The 6,021-nt window shown below is 39.6% G+C and overlaps 1 non-coding gene across 1 annotated transcript; it reads left to right on the forward strand.

The window, feature by feature from the left end:
- The first annotated feature begins 4,129 nt into the window (after window positions 1–4,129).
- Window positions 4,130–4,236, forward strand: LOC141597959 (small nucleolar RNA R71). Its single transcript, XR_012523166.1, has one exon. It is a non-coding gene; the product is annotated as a small nucleolar RNA R71 (small nucleolar RNA).
- The last annotated feature ends 1,785 nt before the right edge of the window (window positions 4,237–6,021 follow it).

Raw genomic sequence — 6,021 nt, forward strand, 5'->3', positions numbered from 1 at the left:
TGAATGGCAGCAATGACATCAGGCCCCCACAATTTCCCAGGCATCTTTAAAAAATTGACTCGAATATCCATCAGGTCCGGGAGCCTTAGTGAAAGGAATTGAAAAAATACTATCCTTAATCTCCTCAGGAGTGACAGGAGCAAGCAAAATAGCAGAATGTGAAGCTTGGATAGTAGGCCCAGTCCTAACAGTAGGAACATGAACATGAATGGTAGACTGCCCTGCACCAAGAAGATTTTTGTAATAAGATAAGAAAGCTTCCTCAATATCCTCTTGGGTAGAACACAACACCCCCTCCTGATTCTTAATGGAAATAACCCTATTATGAATATGCCTAGCTCTTAAGTGTGAGTGAAAGAATCTGGTGTTTTCATCCCCATATTTTATCCACTCTACTTTAGCTTTTTGAGATAAATAACTGTGCTGCATTTTGTTTAACTGATCATAAGAAGCAGCTGCTTCCCTTTCAGCAGCCAAAATAGCCATATCAGTAGGATTGTCATGCATCTGTTTTTGCAAATCCTCAAGTAACATCTTAGCCACACCCACAGACTTCTCAATATCAGAATACCTATTGTTATTAAGAGCTTTCAAAGGAGTCTTCAGCAGTTTAAGCTTCTGAACCAGACTATACATCATAGTCCCTTCAATTGTAGTATTCCAAGTATTCTGAACTACCTCAGCAAAATGATCATCCATACTCCACATATTAAAATACCTAAAAGGAGGCTTTCTGTGCACTCTATCCTGTCTTCTGAAACACACTGAAGGATTGTGATCAAATAATCCTTCAGGTAAGAAATGGACATAAGCATCAGGATACTTAGCCATCCAATCATCATTAATAAGGAACCTATCAATCCTAGAGAAACCCCTAACAGAAGGACTCTACTTGTTATTCCAGGTAAAGAAGGCCCCTTTTCCAGTGAGATCCTGCAATCCACAATAATCAACACACTCCCTAAAAGCAGCAATTTCATTCCAAGTCACCTCTCTTCCAATTCTCTCATTGAAATGCAGGACATTGTTGAAATCTCCACATACAGCCCAAGGACCAGAATAGGTATCATGAAAAGTAGATAAATGATCCCAGAGCTCACCCCTCAAGTCATCCTCATTGAAACCATACACAACACTGAAATAGAATGTATCTCCAGACCCATTCTCAACCACCTTAGCAGAGATGACTTGAGAGCCAACAAACAAGATAGTAACACTGAAATAAGAAGGATTCCAAATAAGCCAAACTCTCCCCCCATGGTGAAACACATTGTTATGCACACCCTGCCAATGTGTACCAAGATTATTCAGAACCTTAGAGAAGTCCTGCACCTTCACTTTGGTTTCAACTAAACCATAAAGACCAACATTATTATTATTGAGAAATCTCCTTACATCTAATTGTTTATTGATACTATTAATACCTCTAACATTCCAGCATCCAATTTTATCCATTAGAATTATTGATAGGTGTTACCACAGAACTCCCACTTACTTTTGATTTCCCGCTATCCCTTGCAGAGACAGCAACAACATAAGATTTACTGGGTGACACCATAGCAGACCCACCCTGATGCTCCTGTCTAGCAACCTGCTTCAAGACACTAACAGGAGTGATAAGAGATGAGTCATGATGAGTGACCCCCCCCCCCCCCCCAAATGGTGGAGGAGTTACTGCAGGACCACTAGAAGCCACTGGAGGATTGACCACCTTCTGCACAGGCCTCCAGACTTTCTGAGGAGGTTTAGCAGTAGGTTTAAGGGGTCTCATGTCCTGCCTAGTAGCTTTAGGAGGCTTGCACATTTCATGTGTATGCCCTATCCCTTACAAGTAGAACATACAGTAGGCTTCCATTCATATTCTACTTGTATTCTGATCTCATTGCCTTTCTCATCCAAAAAACTCAAATCTTCAGGAAATTCCTGGCCAATTTCCACTTCAACAAGCAATCTAGCATAGCCTAATCTAGTCTTAGCCTTAGTAGCAACATCCCGTTTAAGGAACTTCCCAAGTAACCCAGCAAGCTTCTCCAAACTCGACAAGCTCCAAAATTTGAGAGGCAACCCACAGAGCCATAACCAGATAGGCACCGAATGAACTCGTTCTTTCAGAAGACTACAAGATTCAGTCCAAGGTCTAACAATAAGCGGTTTATTCTCAAACATCGGAGACCCCTGTTGCAAAACCAGAGACTGAATCTCTGTGGAAGGAAACCGCACAATGAAGACACCATTAGGAAAAAAGGAGATTTTATCAAACTTATGCTCCCCCCAGAGATTATCAACAAACTTGTGAAGGGATTCCCAGGAGGGGTTTCCCCCCAACACATAGCAGACCACAACAGACTCCCAAAATTTAATCTCAGAAGAAACATCAGATTCAGTCAATTGTAACAGCTTTTTAGGATTAGACTCAGGAATAGATTCCTTAGAAGGTTGAGACCGCTTACCTGACACCACAGTCCAGCCTTCCTCAGTCTCCACCGGAGTCCCTGACGGATAAGATGGTTCTTCAACATAGTTACTCAATTCAATAACCGGTATTCCAATAATATCACTCATATCCTTAGTTTTGTGAGCATCACAAGAGCGCGGTACTCCATGAATACCATGAGAAAATTCTGGTGATTCCATATCAAACCCTAATTCCTTACAATTATTGAAAGACAAACGCAGCTTAGCACGAGATCGAATTCTACTATTTTTTTGTGATTTTAGCGATTTTTTTGTGTTTCTCCTTGTCATTTTGCAATTCAAAACCCTAGAAAACCTAGAGAGAGGTCAGAGCAACATCTCTCTAACATCGCGTTTTTATTAGAAATGAAAATTACCTCCGGATAGTTTGATAATTGAGCAATTTCCGGAGTTGTTGATGTTGTTGCTTCCAAGGGAGGATTTTGTTGTTGTTGAACTTCCAAGTTTGCACTAGCAACCACCATAGCCATTGAAGCTTTCTTTGGTTGAAGGCATTGTTGCCTTTTTGAGAGTGCCTTTGCCTTGAGTGCCTTTGTTGACCCTTTTGTTATTGCCATTGATGATTATACCAAGAAAATATTGAAAATCTTCAATTTCCAATTATACCCAAATCGATTTTAAGATGAAAGGATTTGCCTTTGTATTTCAAAAATCGACTAAAAGGTTGAAGATTTTGGTGCTTGGATTGATTATTGTTGGAAAAGGAGTGATTAATTGATGTTGTAAGGAAGTTTGGATTTGATTTTGTTAAATTTGGTTGAGGAAATCTTGTTTTTTTGATGAAGAGGAGGGTTTGGGGGTTTTTGGGGTTTATGGGTAGTGTTTTGAATGTATGAATGAATGAATGAATGAATGTGGGAAGGGGTATTTAAAAACACCCGAAATTTCGAATCTGCAGGGGGAAGACGAGGGGATTCCTTTCGGGACGCTTGGATTCTGCTTAATCTGGGTTCAGGAAATCTCGCCTAAAGACGGGCGTCTTTCAGAGAAGACGAGCGGATTTATGCAATTTAGGACGAGCGGATTCCCTTAAAGACGAGCGGATTCTGTCAAAGGAACTTTTCTTATTTTGCACTGGCAAAAAGACGGGCGTCTTCTTGCAAAGACGAGCGGATTCTTTCAGACGAGCGTCTTCTCTGCTGGGACGCTCGGATTCTCTAACAGTCCCAAATTTTCAACTTTGCAGCTTATTTGGACGGACGGATTCAGCCATAGACGCTTGGATTCCCAAAACACAAGCGGATTCCCCTTAAGGACGCTCGGATTCCTCCTAGTCTACCCAGATTCAGTTCCATCCGTGCACTTCCAAATCCCGTGTCATTTTCATTCTTCAAATCCCGTGTTCTTCATTGTAGGGGCACTACTAAGGCATGAATAGCCTAGGCAATTGCTATCCCCACACTAAGCTAAAGCACTACACATCAATAAAATCATTAGTCCCTCCCTCACTTCTCTCAAAAATGATAAATATCTTGATCAAAGCATAAAAATCCAAAAATGACAAAAATGCAATGTAAGAATTAAAATGCAAGTTAGGGAGTTAGAAATATTTACAAATGGTGGTTTGGAGAGGACTCCATCAAACTCTCATCCTTAGTGAGATGTCATGGGGGCATGTCCAAGGTGTTGTTGATGTTGCTCAACACGTTGAAGAAGTCCATGATGAGGACATGAGCGACAAATTCCCTTGAATCGCTCCCAAGCTTCATACAAAGATTCTTCATCTCTTTGCTTAAAGCCCGTAATTTGAGCTCTTAGCATGTTAGTCTTTTCCGGTGGATAGAACTTTTTGTAGAAAGCTAGAGCCAATTTCTTCCAAGAATCAATTCCGAGAGTAGCCTTATCAAGGCCTTTCAACCATTGTTTTGCGGTGCTAATTAGAGAAAAAGGAAATAAGACCCATCGAATTTGGTCTTGAGTTACACCGGTTTGAGAAATCGCATCACAATAGTCACAAAAAGTCTCCATATGAGAGTGAGGGTCTTCACTAGGCATCCCCCCAAATTGGCTTCTTTTGACTAATTGGATAAATGCAGATTTGGCAATAAAATTTCCGGTTAAGTGTTGTGGTGTGGAAGTACCATTAGGTAGGTTCTCCTCGGTTGGTACGGAATGTGATGAAAATTTAGGCATTGTGGGTTGATTTTGTGTTGGGTTTTGTGTTGGGTTCTCCCCACCTTCTCTTGCAAAAGGGTTGATGAACTCAATAGTGTTTGGTTGAATATCTACAACCTCACCAATACCTCTCAAAGTTCTCCTAGCAAGTCTTCTATTGTTTGTCAAAGTCCTTTCAATTTCGTGATCAAAGGGTAACAAGTTACCTTGTGATCTTCTAGACATGCAAAATATCAAACAACTCGAAAATAATTAGAACAAACCTTGAGGAGTTTTACTTCTCAAGGCAAAGAAAGACACAACTAATAACAATACAAGAAAATCTAAATCAAGTTAACACCGTCCCCGGCAACGGCGCCATTTTTGGTCGTGTCCCCTTTGGAGGGTTTAGTTTTCGGTACTTGTCGTTAGGAGCACCTAGACCAAAACACAATTTATAACTTCACAAACAACTCTACAATTAGTAAAGAGGCAAGTAAAGATCGGATCCCAAGGGATGGGAATTGAGATGAGATTTTCTGTTGCAACTAGTGGTGTCTAAGGGTGTCACAATTTGAGGTTTGAAGTAGAAGATCACTAAACTAAATAGCAATATAAGTAAACAAGCAAGATGATTAAAAAGGGATGTAAGCAATTGATAAAAGGCACTAGGGTGTCATGGGGTCATAGGGGATTCATGGGAATTGATCATACAAACATATCTCAAATTATAAGCAAGCAATTATTATTGTGATGGACCGAGCTGGTTTATGTCTTTCAATCCTAGGAAAGTTTGGGTCCCGGAGCCGAATCGATTAGATTGTACAACACCTACAAGTCGACTTAATCTTCCCTACTCAACTATATGCATGGTCTAATGAGACTCGAGTTGGTTTATGTCTTACAAGTCTCATTAAAAAGATAGGTGATGGTTAAAAAATGCAATGATTCATAGGCTCGCATTTCATCAAACATAACATGTGCATAAGTTGAGATCACAACAAGCAAGCAAATAAACTATGAAAACATATTAAATTAAGCATGAATCATCCCCCATCTTGGTTTCCCCTAATTACCCATTAACCCTAGATAAGGAAACTACTCACTCATTATCATGTTGAACATGCTAGCAAGGTTGTCAATCATACCAACAAAGTGAAACATGATGAATAAATGAAGATAATTAACAATAATTAAAAAGGGATTAAGAGAATTATACCTACTAATGATTCCAATAATAAAGCAAAGAATAATAGAAGTACTTGATGATAGATTGGAAGGTTGTCAATCTCCCAATAATAACCCAAATAGTCTTCAATTACCCAAAACAAAGGATGAACAAGAGAGAGATTAAGCAAATGAAACTTGTATTAAAACTTGATTAAATGTTGATTACAAGATTAAAGAGAGATTTGATTGATATTAACTACACTAAAGATTGCTAAGAAGAAC

This window comes from Silene latifolia, chromosome 8, assembly GCF_048544455.1.
Source record: "Silene latifolia isolate original U9 population chromosome 8, ASM4854445v1, whole genome shotgun sequence".
Taxonomy (NCBI): Eukaryota; Viridiplantae; Streptophyta; class Magnoliopsida; order Caryophyllales; family Caryophyllaceae; genus Silene; species Silene latifolia.